Here is a 21,552-nt window from a genome sequence, read left to right on the forward strand (position 1 = left end):
CTTGCCTGGATTTGCCTTGCCTGGATTTGCCGTTACTAGATTTGCCTTGCCTTGCCTTGCCTTGCTTGTATTTGCCTTGCCTGGATTTTTCTTGCCCTGCCTTCCCTTGATTTGCCTTGCCTTGCCTGGATTTGTCTTGCCTAGATTTCTTTTGCTTTCCCTTGCCTGGATTTGCCTTCCCCTGCATTCCCAGGATTTGTCTTGCCTGGATGTGCCTCTCTTTGCCTTGCCTGGATTTGCCTTACGTTGCTTTGCTTTGATTTGCTTTGCCTTGCCTTGCCTGGATTTGCCTTGCCTTGCCTTGTTTTGCCTGGATTTGCTTTGTTTGGATTTCCTTTGCCTTGTTTCGCCTTGATTTGCCTTGTCTGGATTTGCCTTGCCTTGTCTTTTTTGGATTTTTCTGGCTTGAATTTGTTTTTCCTTGCCTTGCCTGGATTTGCCTTGCCTAGATTTGCCTTGCCTTGCCTTACCTGGATTTGCCTCCTTTGCCTTGCCTTTTCTTACCTTGATTTACCTTGCCTAGTTTTTTCTGAAAATTTCTTGCCTGTAATCGCCTTGCATTGACTTTTTTTATTATCAGAAATGTTCTTGCCTGGAATTGCCTGGTCTTGCCTTGCCTGTAATTGCGTTGACTTTCCTGGCCTTGCCTGTTATTTCCTTTCCTGGAATTAACTTACCTTGCTTCGCCGTGCCTGGAATTGCCTAACCTGGAATTTCCTTGCCTGTAATTGCCTCATCATGCCTTGCGTTGCCTGGATTTGCCTTTGTTGTACTTGCTCTACCTTGCCTTACGTGGAATTGCCTTGTCTTGTCATGCCTTGCCTGGAATTGCCTTTCCTGCAATTGCCTAGCCTTGAGTTGCCTTGCCTTGGTTTGCCTTGCCTGGAACAGCCTTGCCTGGAGTGACCTTTTTTTGCCTTGTCTTGCCTTTCCTTTCCTTTTTATTCCTTTTCTTTCCTTGCCTTGTCTTGCCTAGAATTGCCAGGATTGGAATTGCCTTGCATAAAATTATTTTTCCTTTTCTTTTCTTTCCTTGATTTTTTTGCCTTGACTTTTCTTGCTTTGCCTGGAAGTTTTCTGCATTGCCTTGCTTTGCCTAACCTGGAATTGCCATGATTTGCTTGTCTTGTCTTGCCTGGAATTGCCTTGCCTATAATTGCCTTGCCTTGTCTTGCCCACAAGTGACCTGACTTGCATTACCTTGCCTGAAATTTCCCTGCTTGGAATTGCACTGCCTTGCTTTGCCTTGTCTTGCCTTGCCTTGCCTTGCCTTGCTTGCCTTACCTTGCCTTGCCTTGCCTTGCCTGGAATTGCCTTGCCTTTTCATGCCTGGAATTGACTTTCTCACAATTTCCTTGCATTGCGTTCCCTTTCCTTGCATGCGATTGTCTTGCCTTGAATTGGCTTGCCTGGAATTGTCTTTCCTTGACTTGCATTGCCTGGAATTGCCTAGCCTTAAATTGCTTAGTCTGAAATTGCCTTGCCTTGCCTTGCCTGGAATTGCTTTGCCTTGCCTTACCTGGAATTGCCTTGTCTTGCCTTGCCTTGCTTGGAATTGCCTTTCCTGCAATTGCCTAGCCTGGAATTGCCTTTCTTTGCTTTTCCTTGCCTGTAATTGTCTTGCCTGGCTTTGCCTTGTTTTGCCTTCCTTTGCCTTGCCTTGCACTGCCCGGAATGTTCCTGCTTGGATTTGCCCTCCCTTGTTTTGCCTTCCCTAAAATTTACCTGCCTGAAATTGCACTGCCTTGCCTTGTCTGGAATTGCCTTGCCTTGCCTTGCATGAAATTGACTTTCCCAGAATTTCTTTGCATTGCCTTGCCTTTCCATGCATGTTATTGCCTTGCCTGGAATTGCCTTTAATGAAATTGCCTTGCCTTGGCTTGCATATTCCTGCATTTTTCTGCATTACCTGGAATTGCCTTGCCTTTTCTTGTTTTGCTTATTTGTCCTTGCCTAGAATTGCCTTGCCTTGCCTGGAATTTTCTTGTTGCCTTGCCTTGCCAAGCCTGAAATTGCTTTGCCTGGAATGGCCTTGCCTTGCCTTGCCTGGAATTGTATTGCTTTGCCTGGAATTCCCTTGGCTGGAAATGCCTTATCTTTCTTGTCTTGTCTTTCCTGAAATTGCCTTGCCTTGCCTTGCCTGGAATTGCCTTGAGTTCCCTTTCCTTGCCTCTGCTGGATTTGCCTTCCCTGGAATTGGTTGCCTTGCCTTACCTGGCATTGCCTTGCCTGGAATTGCCTTGTCTTGCCTTGCCTTGCCCGGAATTGCCTTTTCTGCAATTGTCTAGCCTGGAATTGTTTTGCCTTGCCTTACCTTGCCTTGCACTGCCCGGAATTTCCCAGCTGGATTTGCTCTGCCTTGTTTTGCCTTGCCAGAAATTGCCCTGCCTGGAATTGCATTGCCTTGTTTGGCCTCGCCTTGCCTTGCCTGGAATTGCCTTGCCTTGCCTTGCATGTAATTGACTTTCCTGGAATTTCTTTGCATTGCCTTCCCTTTCCTTGCATGGGATTGCTTTGCCTGGAATTGTCTTGCATGAAATTGCCTTGCTTTGCCTTTCCTTGTTTTGCTTTTTTCCCTTGCCTGATAGTGCTTTGCCTTGCCTGGAATTTTCTTGCCTTTCCCTGCTTTGCCTAGACTGGAATTGCCCTGCCTGGAATGGCCTTGCATTGCCTTGCCCAGAATTTCCCTGCCTGGATTTTCCCTGCCTTGTTTTGCCTTGCCTGAAATTGCACTGCCTGGAATTGCACTGCCTTGCCATGCTTTGCCTTGCCTGAAATTGACTTTCCAAAAATTGCTTTGCATTGCCTTGCCTTTCCTAGCATGGGATTGCCTTGCCTGGAGTCATCTTGCCTGGAATTCTTGCCTTGCCTTGTGTTGTCCTGCATTTCCTTGAATTGCCTTGCCTGGAATTGCATTGCCTGGAATTGCCTTGACTTTTCTTGCCTTGTCTTCTTGCCTTGCCTGGATTTGCCTTGTCTTGCCTGAATTTTTTTTGCATTTTCTTGTGTTGCCTAGCCTGGAATTGGCCTGTCTGGAATGGTCTAGCCCTTTCTTACCTTGATTTGCCTGGAATTTCATTGTCTGGAATTGCCTTACCTTCACTTGCCTTGTCTTCTTATGCCTTGCTTGGAATTCACTTGTCTTTCCTTGTATTTTCTTGCCTGTAATTACCCTGCCTGGAATTGCCTTGCACGGAATTGCCTAGCCTAGAATTATTTTGCCTTAACTTCCCTTACCTTTTTTTTTGCTTTGCCTTTAATTGCCTTGCATGGAATTGCCTAGCCTAGTCTTGCCGTGTCTTGCCTTGCCTGGAATTGCATGGCCCGGAATTGCCTTTCCTTTCCTTTTTTTGCCTTGCCTTGCGTGGAATTGCCATTCATGCAATTGCTTTCCCTGTAATCGCCTTGCCATTCCTTGCCTTAGCTTGCCTTGCCTTGCCTTGCCTAAAATTGCCTTGCCTAGAATTGCATTACCTTTTCTTGCCTTGCCTTGCCTTGCCTGGAATTGTTGCCTTGACTTGCCTGGAATTCCCTTGCCTGGAATTCCCTTGCCTGGAATTGCCTTTCTTTTTCTTTCTAGCCTTGCCTGGAATTGCCTTGCATGGATTTGCCTTGACCTGCCTGGAATTCCCTTGGCTGAAATTGCTTTGCCTTTCTTGCCTTGTCTTTCCAGGAATTGCCCTGCATGGAATTGCCTTGCCTTGCCTTGCCTTGAATTGCCTTGTACGGAATTTTTCTGTTTTGCCTGGAATTGCCTTGCATGGAATTCCCTTGTCTTGTCTTGCCTTGCTTTGCCTGGGATTGTCTTGCGTTTTCTTGTTTGTAATTGCCTTTCCATGCTTTGCCTTGTTTTGCCTGGAATTGCCTTGTCTGGAAATTTCTTTCCCTGCTTTGCCTTACCTGGAATTGCCGTGCCTGGAATTGTCTTGCATTGACTTTTCTTGCTGTGCCTGGAATTGCCTTTCCTTTCCTTGCCTTGCCTTTTCTAAAATTGTCTTGTGTGGAATTGCCTTGCCTGAAATTGTATTGCCTGGAATTGCCCTACCTTTCCTTGCTGGCCTTTCCTGGAATTACCGTGCCTGGAATTGCCTTGCCTTTTCTTGCCTGAAATTGCCTATTCTAGCATTGTCTTGTCTTTTTTTGCCTGGTGTTGCTTTGCCTTGCCTTGCCTGAAACTGCCTTGAGTTGCCTTTCTTTGCCGTGCCTGGAATATCCTTGCCTAGAATTGCCTTTCCTTGCCTTTCCCTGTCTTTCCTGCCATTGTTTTGCCTGGACTTTACTGGCCATGTCCTGCCTTCCCCTCCTGTGCTTAGAATTAGCTTGCTGTAATTGTCTTGCCTTGCCTTTCCTGAAATTGCCTTACCTCGAATTGCCTCACCTTACCATGCCTTGCCTGGAATTGTTTTGTATTGCATTGCCTTGCCTTGCCTGGAATTGCGTGGCCTGTAATTGCATTTCCTTGCCTTATCTGGAATTGTCTTTTCTGGAATTGCCTTTCCCTGTCTTGTCTTGCCTTGTCTTGCCTTGACTGGAATTGCCTTTCCTGGAATTGCCTTGACATTTCTTGCCTTAGTTTGCCTTGCCTTGCCTTGCATTGCCTAAAATAGCTTTGCCTGAATTGCCTTGCCTAAAATTACATTGCCTTTTCCTATTTTGCCTTGTCTAGATTGCTTTGCCTTGTCTTGCCTGGAATTGCCTTGCCTGCAAGTTATTTTCCTCCCTTGCCTTACCTGGAATTTCAGTGCCCAAAATTGCCTTGTGTTGCCTTTGCTTGCCTTGCCTGGAATTGCCTTGCCTTTTCTGGAATTGCCTTGGTTTATCTTGCCCGGAATTGTCTTGCCTGAAATTGCCTTTTCTTGCATTGTCTTGTTTTTTTGTTTTTTTTTTTTTTGTTTTTTTGCCTGATATTGACTTGCCTTGCCTTGCCTGGAATTACCTTGAGTGGCATTTATTTGCTTTGCCTGGAATATCCTTGCCGAAAATTGCCTTCCCTTGCCTTGAATGGAAATGAGTTTCCCGGAATTTCTTTGCATTGCCTTGCCTTTCTTTGCATGGGATTGCCTTGCCTGAAATTGTCTTGCTTCGATTGGCCTTGCCTTGCCTTGCATTTCGTTGCATTGCCTGGAATTACCATTCCTAGAATTGCATTGCCCGGAATTGTCTTGCCTTCCCTTCCCTTGCTATTTTGCCTACCCTGCAATTATTTTGCCTTGCCTGGAATTTTCTTGTATTGCCTTGTGTTGCCTAGCCTGGAATTGCCCTTTCTGGAATGGCCTTTTCTTGGCTTGCCTTTTCTTGCCTGGAATTTCCTTGCCTTGAGTTACCTTGTTTTACCTTCCCTTGCCTTCCCTGGAATTGCCTTGCCTAGAATTGCCTTGCCTTGCCTTGCCCGAAATTGCACTGTCTGGAATTGCCCTGCCTTGCCTTGCCTTGCCTGAAATTTCCCTGCCTGGAATTTCACTGCCTTGCCTTGCCCTGCCTGGAATTGTTTTGCCTTGTCTTGCCTGGAATTGGCTTTCCCAGAATTGCATTGCATTGCCTTGACTTTCCTTGCCTGGGATTGCCTTGCCTGGAATTGTCTTGCCTGGAATTGTCTTGCCTGGAATTGTCTTGCCTGGAATTGCCTTGCCTTGCCTTGTCTGAAATTGCGTTGCCTGAAATTGCCTTGCCTTGCCTTGCCTGGAATTGTTTTGGCTGGAATTGCCTTGCCTTGCCTTACCTGGATTTGCCTTGCCTTGCCTTACCTGGATTTGCCTTGCCTGGAGTTGCCTTTCCTGCAATTGATTTGTCTGGAATTGCCTTGCCTTCCCTTGCCTGGAATTGACTTTTCTGTCATTGCTGTTTTGTCCTGCCTGGTGTTGCCTTAAGTTGACTGGAATTGCCTTAAGTTGCCTTTCTTTGCCTTGCCTGGAATATTCTTGGCTTGCCTTGCCCTGCCTTGCCTCCACTTGCCTTGCCTGGAATTGCCTTTACATGCCTTCCCTTCCCCTGCCAGGCTTGGAATTGCATTGCCTGAAATTGCCTTGCCTTGTCTTCTCTGGAATTGCCTTGCCTCGAATTGCCTTACATTACCATGCCTTGCCTGGAATTGCCTTATCTCATGTTGTTTTGTCTTGCCTTGCCTTGCATTGGCTGGAATTACCTTGCTTGCAATTGCCCTGCCTGGCCTTTCCTGGAATTGCCTTGTCTCGAATTGCCTTGCCTTACCATGCCTTGTCTGGAATTGCCTTTCCTGGAATTGTTTTGTCCTGCCCTGCCTTGGCTTACCTGGAATTGACTTACTGGGAATTTCCTTTCCCTGCCTTGTCTAGCCTTGCCTTGCCTGAAATTGCCTTTTCTGCTATTGCCTTTCCTTGAATTGCCTTCTCTTGCCTTGCCTTGCCTGGAATTGACTTGCCTTGCATTGCCTTCCCTTGCTGAAAAATTTTCTGCCTAGAGTTGCATTCCCTTGACTTGTCTGAAATTGCACTACCTTTTGTTACCTAACCTAAAATTGCCCCGCCTTGAATTGCCCTGCCATGCCTTACCTTGCCTTGCCTTGCCTTGCCTTGTCTTAACTGGCATTTCCTTGCTTGACCTTGCCTTGCCTGGAACTGCCTTGCCTGGCATTGCCTTGTCTTGCCTTTCCCTGCCTTTTCTTGTCATGCCTTGCCTAGAATTGCTTGCCTGGAATTGCCTTGCCTCACCTTACCTGGAATTACCTTGCCTGGAATTGTTTTGCCTTGCCTGGAATTGTCTTGAGTTTCCGTTCCTTGTCTTTCCTGATATAGCATTTCCCGGAATTGCCTTGCCTTGCTGTGGCTTGCCTGAAATTGCCTTAAGTTCCCTTTCCTTGCCTCTCCTAAATTTCCCTTTTCTGGAATTGCCTTGCCTTCTTTTACCTGGAATTGTTTTGACTAGATTTGCCTTGACTTGCCTTGTGTTCCTAGAGTTGCCTTTCCTGCAATTGCCTAGGCTGGAAATGCCTTGCATTGCCACGCCTGGAATTGCCTTGTCTTGCCTCACCTGGTCTTGCCTGGAATTGCCTTGCGTGGATTTCCCTTGTTTTGTCTTGCCTTGCCTTGCCTTGCACTGCCCAGACTTTCTTTGCCTTTATTTGCCCTCCTTGTTTTCCCTTGCTAGACTTTGCACTGCCTGGAATTCCACTGCCTTGCCTGGAATTGCCTGGCCTTGCCTTGCATGGAATTGACTTTCCCAGAATGTCTTGACATTGCCTTGCCTTTCCTTGCATGGGATTGCCTTGCCTGGAATTGTCTTGCATGAATTTGCTTTGCCTTGCCTTGCATTTCCCTGCGTTTCCTTGCATTGCCTGGAATTGGCTTGCCTGGAATTGCATTGCCTGGAATTGCCTTGCCTTTTCTTGTTTTGCTTTTCTGCCTTTCCTGGAATTTCCTTGTTTTGCCTGAAATTGCCCAGAATTCTCCTGCCTGAATTTGCCCTGCCTTGTTTTGCCTTGCCTGAAATTGCACTGCCTAGACTTGCCTTGCCTTCCCTGGAATTGCCTTGCTTTGCCTTGCCTGGCATTGATTTCCCAGAATTGCTTTGCATTGCCCTACCATTCCGTGCATAAAATTGCCTTGCCTGGGATTGTCTTGCCTTGCCTTGCATTGCCCTATATTGCCTGGAACTGCCTTGCTTGGAATGGCATCGCTTGAAATTGCCTTGCCTTTCCTTGACTTGTATTATTTTGCCTTACCTGGAATTGCCTTGCCTTGCCTGAAATTTTCTTGCGTTGCCTTGTGTTGCGTAGCGTGGAATAGCTTTGTCTGGAATTGACTAGCCCTGGCCTGCCCTGCCTTGCCTGGAATTGCATTGTCTGGAATTTCATTGCCTTTTCTTTCCTTGTCTTTTCTTTGCCTTCAGTGGAATTGTCTTGTCATGCCGTGTCTTTCCTTGCCTAGAATTGCCATGTTTTGCATTGCTTTGAAGAAATTGCCTTGCCTAAAATTGCAATGCATTGTATTTCATTGCCTTTACTTGCCTAGAACCATCTAGGCTATAGAACGAAATGGTCTTCAATGTGTGCACTCAACATACAAAGCTAAATGGATATGTGTTGGCAGTAGTTTGTACATTTTCTGTAAAGAATGTAAAAACACATATTTCCAGCTAAATCATAGCACATAAGAAACAGCAGTAAGACTGCGTCTAAAACACAAAACAAACGTATCTTTCAAACTGCTCTGTTGTGTGTTTCTTCAACTAAAGCGTTGAAGAAATCTATGCTTAGATTTAGCGAGTAAGAAACACGTTTCATCTCTAGGAGCTGCGTTTTGATATTTCCAGAGTGAATGGGAATACATGCTCTATTGATAAATATATGAGTCTAGAATGAAAATGGAGCTACCTAACAGAATGGTCTTCAATGTGTGCATTCTACTTACAGAATTAAACTGATGTTTGTTTGCAACAGTTTGCAAACCCTTTCTATAAAGAATTTGAGAAAGGATATATCCAGCCAAATAGCAACATATAAGAATTAGAAGTAAGACTGCGTCTAAAACACGAAACAAACGTATCTTTCAAACTGCACTTCTGTGTGTTCATTCAACTATGAGACTTGACTCTATGCTTAAATTTAGAGAGTTAGAAACACGTTTCTTCTAGGAGATGCGACTTGATATGCCAGAGTGAATAGGAGTACACGCTAGATTGAGAAATATCTGGTTCTAAAACAAAAACGGAGCTACCTAACAAAATGGATTTAAACCTATGCATTAAATGTACAGAAGAAAACTGATGTGTGTTTGCAGCAGTTTGTAAACCCCTTCTGTAATCAATATAAAAACATCCGTTTATATTTCCAGACCGATCCCAGCATATATGAAATAACACTAAGACTGTATTTAAAACACAAAAGAAACATATCTTTCAAACTACTCTGCTGTGTGTTCATTCAACTAAGAGAGCTAAATCTGTGCTTCAATTCAGCAAGTTAGAAACACGTTTCCTTTAGTAGTTGCAGCTGGACATTCCAGAGTGAATGGGAATACATGATGTACTGAGAAATATCTAGTCCTAAAAACAAACGGAGCTATATAACAGAATGGTTTAAAATGTATGCATTCAACGTACAGAGTTGAACAAATGTGTGTTTAAAGCAGGATGTAAATTATTTCAGTAAAGAATATAAAAACGGATATTTCCAACCAAATCCCAGCATATAAGAAATAGCAGTAAGACTACATCTAAAAGAAAAAAGGAATATTTCAAACTTTTATGCTGTGTGTTCGGTCAGCTAAGAGTTGAATCAATGTTTAGATTAAGCGAGTTAGAAAAACAATTCTTCTAGGAGCTGAGTTTTGATATTCCAGAGTGAAAGGGAGTACATGCTGTATTGAGAAATATCGGGTTCTAAAACAAAAACAAAGCTACCTCACAGAACGGTCTTCAATGTGTGCATTCAACTTACACTGTTAAACTAATATGAGTTTGCAGCAGTGTGTACAATATTTTTTTAAAGAATCTGAAAACGAACCTTTCCAGCCAAGTCCCAGCATCTAATAAATAGCAGTAAGAAATGGAGTAAATCACAAAACAAATGGGTCTTTCAAACTGCATTGCTGTGTGTTCGTTGAACTAAGAGAGTTGAATTTATGTTGAGATTCAACGAGTCAGAAACACGTTTCTCCTAGGAGCTGCGTTTTGATATTCCAGACTGAAAGGGAGTGCATGGTGTATTGAGAAATATCTGGTTCAAAAACGAAAATGGAGCGACCTAACAGAATGGTCTTCAATGTGTGCATTTAACATACAGAGTTAAAAAGATGTGTGTTTGCAGCAGTTTGTAAACACTTTCTGTGAGGAATCTAAAAACAGATATCTTCAGCCAAATTCCAGCATTTAAGAAATAGCAGTAAAACTGTGTTTAAAACAAAAAACAAATGTATTATTGAAACTGCTCTGCTGCGTGTTTGTTCAACTAAAAAGTTGAATCTATGTTTAGATTCAGAGAGTTAGAAACACGTTTCGTCTAGGAGCTGTGTTTTGATATTCCAGAGTAAATGGGAGTACAGGCTGTATTGAGAATATCTGGTTCTAAAACAAAAACGCAACTACCTAAGACAAAGTTGTTCAACGTCTGCTTTCAACTTACAGAGTCAAACTAATATGTGTTTGAAACAGTTTGTAAACCACTTCTGTAAAGAATTTGAAAACGGACATTTTTAGCCAAATCCCAGCATCTAAAAATACCAGTAAGACAGCGTGTAATACACAAAACAAATATAACTTTCAAATTGCTCTGCTGTGTGTTCGTTCACCTAAGAGTCGAATCTATGTTTAGATTCAGCGAGTAGAAGCACATTTCCTCCAGGAGAAGCGTTTTGATGTTCCAGAGGAAATGAAAGTACATCTTGTATTGAGAAGTATCTGATTCTAAAATGAAAACGGAGCTACCTAACAGAATGGTCTTTAATGTGTGCATTTAAATTACAGAGTTAAAAAGATGTGTGTTTGCAGCAGTTTGTAAGCCCTTTCTGTAAAGAATTTAAAAGTGGATATTTTCAGCAAAATACCAGCGTTTCAGAAATAGCAGTAGAACTAGGTCTAAAACACAAAACAAACGTATTTTTCAAAGTGCTCATTCAACTAAGGCAGTGAAACTTGTATTTAGATTCAGCGAGTTAGAAACACGTTTCTTCAAGGAGCCGAGTTTTGATATTCCAGAGTGAATGGAATTATATGCTGTATTGAGAAATATCTGGTTCTAAAACGAAAACAAAGCTACTTAACAGAATGGTCTTCAAGGTGTGCCTTCAACATACAGAGTTAAACTGATGTGTATTTACAACAATTTGTAAACCCTTTTTGTGAAAAATTTGAAAACGGAAATATCCTAATCCCAGCATCTAAGAAATTTGCAGTATGACAGCATGTAAACCACAAAATAAACATATCTTCCAAACTGCTCTGCTGTGTGTTCATCTAACTAAGACAGTTGAATCTGTGTTTAGATTCAGGGAGATAAAAACCCGTTTGATTTTGGAGCCGGGTTTTTATATTCCAGAGTGAATGGGAGCACATGCTGTATTGAGAAATATCTGGTTCTAAAACGAAAACGGAGCTACCTAACAGAATGATCTTCAATGTGTGCATTTAACTTAAAGAGTTAAATAGATGTGTGTTTGCAGGAGGTTGTAAACCCTTTCTGTAAAGAATGTAAAAATGGATATTTTCAGCCAAATGCCAGCATTTTAAGTGATAGCAGTAAAACTGAGTCTACAACACAAAATAAACGAATCTTTCAAAGTGCTCGGCCAAGTGTTCTTTCAACTGAAAGACTGGAACTTGTGTTTAGATTCAGCGAGATAGAAACACGTTTCTTTTAGGAGCTCCGTTTTGATATTCCAGAGTGAATATGAGTACATGCTGTTTTAAGAAATATCTGGTTCTAAAACAAAAACGGGACTACCTAATAGAATGGTCTTCGATGTGTGCTTTCAACATAAAAAGTTAAATTGATGTGTGTTTGAAGCAGTTTGTAAATGCTTTCGGTAAAAAATTTGAAAACGGACATTTCCAGCCTAATCCCAGCATCTAAGAAATAGCAGGAAGAAAGCGTGTAAAACACAAAACAAATGTATCTTTCAAACTATTCTCCTGTGTGTTCGTTCAACTAAGACTGTGTGTTCTTTCAATGCATTGAATCTATGTTTAGATTAAGCGAGTAGAAACACATTTCTTCTAGGAGCTGCGTTTTGATATTCCAGAAGGAATGGGAGTGCATGCTATATTGAGAAATATCTGCTTCTAAAATGAAAACGGAGCTACCTAATAGAATGGTCTTCGATGTGTGTTTTCAACATACAAAGTTAAACTGATGTGTGTTTGTGGCAGTCTGTAAACCCTTTCTGTAAAGAATTTGAAACCAGACATTTCCAGCCAAATCCCAGCATCTAAGAAATAGCCATAAGACAGCGTGTAAAACATAAAACAAATGCATCTTACAAACTACTCTGCTGTGTGTTCGTTCAACAAAGAAAGTTGAATCTATGTTTAGATTCAGCGAGTAGAAACACTTTTCTTCTACGAGCTGCACTTTGATATTCCAGAGGGAATGGGAGTATATGCTGTATTGAGAAATATTAGGTTCTAAAATGAAAATGGAGCTACCTAACAGAATGGTCTTCAATCTGTGCTTTCAACTTATAGAGTTATACTGATGTGAGTGTGCAACAGTTTGTAAACCCTTTCTGTAAAGAATTGAAAAACGGATATTTCCAGCCAAATGACAGCCTCTAAGAAATAGCAGTAAGGCCATGTATAAAACAAAAAACAAATGCATCTATCAAACTGCTCTGGGGTGTGTTTCTTCAACCAAAGTGTTGAATCTATGTTTCAATTCAGCGAGTTAGAAACACGTTTCTTTTAGGAGCTGCGTTTTGAAATACCAGCGTGAATGGGAGTACATGCTGAATTTAGAAATATCTGGTTCTAAAACGAAAACGGAGTTACCTTGCAAAATGGTTTTCAATGTGTGCATTAAATTAAGAAGTTAAACAGATGTGTGTTTGTAGCAGTTTGTAAACACTTTCTGTCAAAATATAAAAATGGATATTTTCAGCCAAATGCCAGCATTTAAAAAATAGCAGTAAAACTGTGTCTAAAACACAAAACAAACATATCTTTCAAAGTGCTCGGCTCTGTGTTAGTTCAACTAAGTGAGTGGAACCTGTGTTTAGATTCAGCGAGTTAGAAACACGTTTCTTTCTATAAAATGCATTTTGGTAATCCAGAGTGAATGGGAGTACATGCTGTATTGAGAAATATCTAATTCTAAGAGGAAAACTGAAATACCTAACAGAATGGTCTTCGTTTGTGCATTTAACTTACAGAGTTAAATGGATGTCTGTTTACAGCAGTTTGTAACCTTCTTCTGTAAAGAATTTAAAAATGGATATTTCTAGCCAAATTCCAGCATTTATGAAATAACAGTAAGACAGCCTGCAAAACAAAAAAGGATTGCATCTTCCAAAATGCTCTGCTGTGTGTTCATTCAACTAAGAAAGTAGAATCTATGTTTAGATCCTGGGAGGTAGAAACACGTTTGTTTTTGGAGCTGCGTTTTGATATTCCAGAGTGAATGGGAGTACATGCTGTATTGAGAAATATCTGCTTCTAAAAGGAAAATGCAGCTACCTCAAAGAATGGTCTTCAATGTGTGCTTTCAACGTACAACAAAACTGATGTGTGTTTACAGAAGTTTGTAAACCCTTTCTGTACAAAATCTAAAAATTGATATTTCCAGCCAAATGTCACCCTCTAGGAAATAGCAGTAAGACACCGTGTAAAACACATAAGAAATGTATCTTTCAAACTGCTCTGCTGTGTGTTTTTTCAACTAAGAGAGTAGAATCTATGTTTAGATCCAGGGAGTTAGAAACACATTTGTTTTTGGAGCTATGTTTTGACATTCCCACGTGAATGGGGGTACACGCTGTATTGAGACATATGTGGTTCTAAAATAAAAACGGAGTTACCCAACAGAATGGCCATTACTCTGTGCTTTCAACATACCGAGTTAAACTGATGTGTGTTTGCAGCAGTTTGTGAACAGTTTCTGTAAAGAAACTAAAAATGGATATTTCCAACCAAATACCACCCTCTAGGAAATTGCAATAAGACGGTGTGTAAAACACAAATCAAATATCTTTCAAACTGCTCTGCTGTGTGTTCGCTCCAATAAGAGAGTTGAATCTACGTTTAGATTCAGCGAGTTAAAAACACGTTTTTTCTAGGAGGTACATTTTTATATTCCTGCGTGAATGGGAATACATGCTGTATTGAAAAATATCAGGTTCTAGGAGGAAAACGGAGGTACGTAACACAATGGTTTTCAGTTTGTGCATTTAACGTACAGAGTTAAACAGATGTGTGTTTATAGCAGTTTGTAAACCCTATCTGTAAAAAATCTAAAAACGGATATTTCCAGTCAAATGCCAGCATTTAAGAAAGAGCAGTAAGCCAACCTGCAAAACACAAAACAAAGGTATCTTCCAAACTGCTCTGCTCTGTATTCATTTAACTAAGAGAGTAGAATCTATGTTTAGATCTAGGGAGTTAGAAACACGTTTGTGTTTGGAGCTGAGTTTAGGTATTCCAGAGTGAATAAGAGTACATGTTGTATTGAGAAATATCTGGTTCTAGAAGGAAAACGGAGCTACCTAACAAAATTGTCTTCAATGAGAACTTTCAACATCCAGAGTTGAACTGATGGGTGTTTGCTGCAGTTTGTAAACCATTCCTATAAAGTATCAGAAAACGGATATTTCCAACAAATCCAAGCATTGAAGAAATAGTTTTAAGACTGCGTCTAAAACAGAAAACAAGCGTATCTTTCAATCTGCTCTGCTATGTGTTCTTTCAACTAAAAGAGTGAATCCATGTTTAGATTCAGAGAGTTATAAACACGTTTTTTTCTAATAGCTGCGTTTTTATCTTCTAGAGTGAATATCTGCTTCTAAAAAAACGGAGCTGCTTTGCAGAATGGTTTTCAATGTGTGCATTCAACTTACTGAGTTACAAAGGTTTGTTTGCAGCAGTTTATACACCCTTTCTGTAAAGAATCAGAAAACGGATATTTCCAGCCAAATCCAAGCATTTAAGAAATAGCTGTAAGACTGTGTCTAAAATACAAAACAAACATATGTTTCAAACAGCTATGTTTTGTGTTCATTCGACTAAGAGAGTTGAATCTATGTTTAGATTCAGAGAGTTAGAAATGCGTTTAGTCTAATAGCTGCGTTTGGATATTCCAGAGTGAATGAAGTACATGCTGTATTGAGAAATATCTGCTTCTAAAACCAAAACGGAGCTACCAAACAGAATGGTCTTCAATGTGTGCATTCAGCTTACAAATTTAAACTGATGTGTGTTTGCAGCAGTTGGTAAACCCTTTCTGTAAAGGATCTAAAAATAAATATTTCCAGCCAAATATCAGCATTTAAGAAAGAGCAGTAAGACAACCTGTAAAACACAAAACAAATGTATCTTCCAAACTGCTCTGCTGTGTGTTCGTTCAACTAAGAGTAGAATTAATGTTTAGATCCAGGGAGTTAGAAACACATTTCTTCTAGAAGCTGCGTTTTGATATTCCCGGGTGAATGGGAACACATGCTGTATTGAGAAATATCAGCTTCTACGTGGAAAACGGAGGTACCTAACACAATGGTTTTCAGTTTGTGCATCTAACATACAGAGTTAAACAGATGTGTGTTTACAGTAGTATGTAAACCCTTTCTGTAAAAAATCTAAAAACGGATATTTCCAGCCAAAAACCTGGATTAAAGAAAAACACTAAGACAGCCTGTAAGGCACAAAAGAAACGTATCTTCCAAACTGTGTCTTTGCTGTGTCTTTGTTCAACTAAGACAATAGATTCTATGTTTAGATCCAGGGAGTCAGAGACACGTTTGTTTTTGGAGCTGCGTTTTGATATTCCACAGTGACTGGGAGTATATACTGTATTGAGAAATATCTGGTTCTAAAAAGGAAACGGAGCTACCAAACAGAATGGTCTTCAATGTGTACTTTCAACATACAGAGTTAAACTGATGTGTGTTTGCCACAGTTTGTAAACCCTTTCTGTAAAAAATCTAAAAACGGATATTTCCAGCCAAATGCCACACTCGAGGAAATAGCAGTAAGACAGCAGGTAAAACACGAAAAAAATGTATCTTTCAAACCACTCTGCTGTGTGTTCGTTCAACTAAGAGAGTTGAATCTATGTTTAGATTCAGCGAGTTAGAAACACGTTTCTTCTAGGAGCTGCGTTTTGATCTTCCAACGTGAATGGCAATACATGCTGAATTGAAAAATATCTGGTTCTAAAAGAAAAAGGGAGGTATCTAACAGAATGGGTGTATTGAGAAATAACTGGATCTAAAATAAAAACGCAGTTATCAAGCAGAATGGTCTTCAGTTTGTGCATTTAACTTACAGAGTTAAACAGATGTGTGTTTACAGCAGTTTGGAAACCCTTTCTGTAAAAAATCAAAAAACGGATATTCAAGCCAAATACCAGCATTTAAGAAATAGCAGTAAGACAGCCTATAAAACACAAAACAAACGGATCTCCCAAACTGTTCTGCAGCGTGTTCTTTCAACTAAGAGAGTAGAATCTATGTTTAAATCCAGAAAGTTAGAAACACGTGTGTTGTTGAAGCTGCGTTTTGATATTTCAGAATGAATGAAAGTACATATATTGAGAAATATCTGCTTTTAAAAAAACAGAGATACCTAACAGAATGGTCTTCAATGTGTGCTTTCAACCTACAACGTTTAACTAATGTGTGCTTGCAGCAGTTTGTAAACCCTTTCTGTGAAAAATCTAAAAACGGATATTTCCAGCCAAATGCCACCCTCTAGGAAATGGCAGTATGAGAGCATGTAAAACACAAAACAAATGTATCTTTCAAACCACTCTGCTGTGTGTTTCTTCAACTAAGAGAGTTGAATCGATGTTTTGATTCAGCGAGTTAGAAGCACGGTTCTTCTAAGAGCTGCGTTTTGATATTTCAGCTTGAATGGAGATACATGCTGTATTGAGAAATCTCTGGTTCTAAAATGAAAACGGAGCTACCTAACAGAATGGTCTTCAATGTGTGCATTAAACTGATGGACATAAACTGATGGGTGTTTGCAGCAGTCTGTAAACCCTTTCTGTGAAGAATCTAAAAACGGATATTTCCAGCCAAATCCAAGCATTTTAGAAATAGCTGTGAAACTGAGTTTACAACACAAAACAAACGTGTATTTGAAACTGCTCTGCTGTATGTTTGTTCAACCAAGAGAGTTGAATCTCTGTTTAAATTCAGAGATTGAGAAACACATTTCATCTAGGAGCTGCGTTTTAATATTCCACAGTAGATGGGAGTACATGCTATATTGAGAAATATCTGCTTCTAAAACGAAAACGGAGCTACCTAACAGAATGGTCTTCATGTGTGCATTTAACATACAGAGTTAAAATGATGTGCGTTTGCAGCAATCTATAAACTCATTCTGTAAAGAATATAAAAACGAATATTTCCAGCAAATTCAAGCATTTAAGAAGTAGCAGTGAAACTGCGTCTAAAATACAAAACAAACGTATGTCTCAAACTCTTCTGCTGTATGTTCATTCAACTAAGGGAGTTGAATCTATGTTTAGATTCAGAGTTAGTAACACTTTTCGTCTAGGAGCTTTGCTTTGATATTCTAGAGTGAAGGGGAGTACACGCTAACTGAGAAATATCTGGTTCTAATACGAAAGTGGAGCTACCTAACAAAATGATCTTCAATGTGTGCATTCAACTTACAGAGTAAAACGGATGTGTGTTAGCAGCATTTGGTAATCTTTTACATTTAAGAATCAGAAAACAAATATTTTTGGCCAAATCCAAACGTTTAAGAAATAGCTGTGAAAGTGCGTCTAAAACACAAAACAAATGTATGTTTCAAACAGCTCTGCTGTATGTTCGTTCAACTAAGAGAGTTGAATCTATGTTGAGATTCAGAGAGTTAGAAACACATTTCATGTAGGAGCTGAGTTTTGATATTCCAGAGTGAATGGAAGTACATGCTGTATTCAGAAATATCTGGTTTTAAAATGAAAATGGAGCTACATAACAGAATGGTCTCAATGTGTGCATTCAACTTACAGAGCTAAACAGATGTGTCTTTGCTGCAGTCTATAAAACATTTTTGTAAAGAATCAGAAACAAATATTTCCAGCAAAATCAAAGCATTTATAAAATGGCAATGAAACTCCTTCTAAAACACGAAACAAACATATCTTTCAAACTGATCTGTTGTATGTTTGTTCAACTAAGATTTGAATCCATGCTTTGATTTAGAGGGTTAGAAACACGTTTCGTCTAGGAGATGCATTTTGATATTCCAGAATAAATGAAAGTACACGACATATTGAAAAATATTTGGTTCTGAAACAAAAACGGAGATACCTAACAGAATAATGTTCAATTTCTGAATCCAACTTGCAGAGTTAAACTGATGTGTGTTCGCAGCAGTTTGTAAACCCTTTCTGTAAAGAATCAGAAAATGGATATTTCCAGCCAAATTTAATCATTTTAGAAATACCTGTAACACTCCGTCTAAAACAAAAAACAAACGTATCTTTCAAACTGCTCTGCAGTATGTTCGTTCAACTAAGAGAGTTCAATCAATGTTAAGATTCAGAGAGAAAATAACACGTTTTGTCTAAAAGCTGCGGTTTGATATTCGAGAGTTAATGGGAGTGCATGATGTATTGACAAACATCTGGTTCTAAAACGAAAACAGAGCTACCTAACAGAATGGTCTTCAATGTGTGCATTCAACTTACAGAGTTAAACTGATGTGTGTTTGCAGCAGTTTCTAAACCCTTTCTGTAAAAAATCAAAAGACAGATATTTTCAGCCAAATACAAGCATTTTATAAACAGCTGTGAAACTGCGTCTAAAATGCAAAGCAAGTGTATCTTTCAAACTGCTCTGCTGTATGCTCTATCAACTAATAGAGTTGAATCTATGTTTAGATTCAGACAGTTAGAAAAACGTTTTGCCTAGGAGCTGCGTTTTGATAATCCAGAGTGAATGAAACTACACGCTGTACTGGGAAATACATGCTTCGAAAACAAAACCCGAGCTACCTAACAGAATGGTCTTCAGTGCGTGCATTCAACGTACAAAGTTAAACTGATGTGTGTTTGCAGAGGTTTGCAAATCCTTACTGAAAAGAATCTGAAAACAGATATTTTCAGACAATTCCAAGCATTTAAGAAATAGCAGTGAAACTGCGTCTAAAACACAAAACAAACGTAAATTTCAAACTGCTCTGCTGTAGGTTTGTTCAACTAAGAGAATTGAATCTATGTTTAGGTTACAAGAGTTAGAAACACGTTTAATCAAAAAGCTGCATTTTGATATTCCAGAGTAAATGGGAGTACACTCTGTATTGAGAAATATCTGCTTCTAAAACGAAAACGGAGCTACCTAACAGAATGGTCTTCAATGTTTGCATTCAACTTTAAAAGTTAAACTGATGTGTGTTTGCAGCAGGTTCTAAACCCTTTTTGTAAAGAATCAAAAAACGGATATTTTTAGTGAAATCCAAGCTTTTAAGAAATAGCTGTGATACTGAGTCTAAAAAAAGTATCTTTAAAACTGCTCTGCTATATGTTTGCTCAACTAAGAGAGTTTTGTCTATGCTTAGATTCAGAGAGTTATAAAGACGTTTCGTCTAGGACCTGCGTTTTGATATTCCATTGTGAATGGAAGTACATGCTGTATTGAGAAATATCTGGTTCAAAAAGTAAAACCGAGATACCTAACAGAATAACCTTCAATGTGTGAATTCAACTTACAGAGTTAAACTTATGTGTGTTTGCAGCAGTTTTTAAACCCTTTCTGTAAAGAATTAGAAGATGGATATATCCAGCCAAATCCAAGCATTAAATAAATAGCTGTAAAACTGTGTCTATAACACAAAACAAACGTATCTTTCAAACTGCTCAGCTGTATGTTTGTTCAACTAAGAGGGTCGAATTTAGGTATAGATTCAGAGAGTTAGAAAGACGTTTCGTCTAGGACCTGCGTTTTGATATTCCAGGAACTTCACGCTGTATTAAGAAATATCTACTTCTAAAACAAAAACACACCTTCCTAACAGAATGGTCTTTAATATGTGCATTCAACGTACAGAGCTAAACTGATGTGTGTTTGCAGCAGTTTGTAAACCCTTGCTGTAAAGAATCAGAAAACGAATATTTCCAGCCAAATCCAAGCATTTAAGAAATAGCTGTGAAACTGCGTCTAAAACACAAAACAAACGTGTCTTTAAAACTGCTCTGCTCTATGTTTGTTCAACTAAAAATGTTGAATCTATGTTTAGATTCAGAGAGTTAGAAACACGTTTCGTCTAGGAGCTGCGTTTGGATATTCCAGAGAAAATGGAAGTACACACTTTATTGAGAAATATTTAACTCTATAACAGAAACGGAGCTACTTAACAGAATGGTCTTCAACGTGTGCATTCAACTTAAAGATTTAAACTGATGTGTGTTTTCAGCAGTTTCTAAACCCTTTCTGTAAAGAATCAGAAAACAAATACATCCAGCCAGATGCAAGCATTTGAAAAATAGCTGTAAGACTGCGTCTAAAACACACAAAAAACGTATGTTTCAAACTGCTCTGCTTTATGTTCATTCAACTAAGAGAGTTGAATCTATGTTGAGATTCAGAGAGTTAGAAACACATTTCGTCTAGAAACTGCGTTTTGATTTTCCAGAGTGAAGTGGAGTACACTCTGAATTGAGAAATATCTGGTTCTAAAACAAAAAAAGAACTACATAACAGAATGGTCTTCAATGTGTGAATTCAACTTACAAAGATAAAATGATATGTGTTTGCAGCAGTTTGTAAACCCTTATTTTAAAGAATCAGAAAACAGATATTTCCAGCCAAATCCAAGAATTTAAAAAATAGCTGTGAAACTGCATCTAACAAACAAAACACACGTATCTTCCAAACTGCTTTGCTGTATGTTCATTCAACTAAGAAAGTTGAATATATGTATAGATTGAGAGAGTTAGAAACACGTTTCATCTAGGAGCTGCGTTTTGATATTTCAGAATGAATGAAAGTACATGCTGTGTTGAAAAATATCTGTTTTTGAAACAAAAACAAAGCTACCTAAGAGAATGGTCTTCAGTGTGTGCATTTAGCTTACAGAGTTAAACTGATATGTGTATACAGCAGTTTGTAAATTTTTTTTAAGAATCGGAAATCCGATATTTCCAGCTAAATCCAAGCATTTAAGAAATTGCAGTGAAACTGCGTCTAAAACACAAAACAAACGTATCTTTCAAACTTCTCTGCTGTATGTTCTCCCAAGTAAGAGGGTCAAACTTGTGTTTAGATTCAGAGTTAGAAACACGTTTCATCTAGGAGTTGCGTTTTGATATTCCAGAGTGAATGGCACTACACTCTGTATTAAGAAATACTACTTCTAAAACGAAAACGGAGCTACCTAACAAGATGGTCTTCAGTGTGTGCATTCAATTTACACAGGTAAAATGATGTGTGTTTGCAGTAGATTGTAAACCCTTTCTGTAAAGAATCAAAGAACAGTTATTTCCAGCCAAATCCGAGCATTAAAGAAATAGCTGTGAAACTGCGTCTAAAACACAAAATAAATGTATCTTCCAAACTGCTCTGCCGTATGTTCATTAAACTAAGAAAGTTGAATATATGTTTGAATTTAGAGTTAGAAATACGTTTTGTTTATGAGCTGGGTTTTTATATTCCAGAGTGAATGGCACTAAACCCTGTATAGAGAAATTTCTGTTTCTAAAATGAAAACTAAGCTACCTAACAGAATGGTCTTCAATGTGTGTATTCAACTTAGATAGTTAAACAGATGTGTGTTTGCAGCAGTTTGTAAACCCTTATTCTAATAAATCAGAAAAATGAGTATTTCCAGACAAATCCAAGCATTTAAGAAATAACTGTGAAACTGCGTTTAAAACACAAAACAAACGTATCTGTCAGACTGCTCTGCTGTATGTTCGTT

Source organism: Callithrix jacchus, chromosome 4 (genome assembly GCF_049354715.1).
Source record: "Callithrix jacchus isolate 240 chromosome 4, calJac240_pri, whole genome shotgun sequence".
Classification (NCBI taxonomy): domain Eukaryota; kingdom Metazoa; phylum Chordata; class Mammalia; order Primates; family Cebidae; genus Callithrix; species Callithrix jacchus.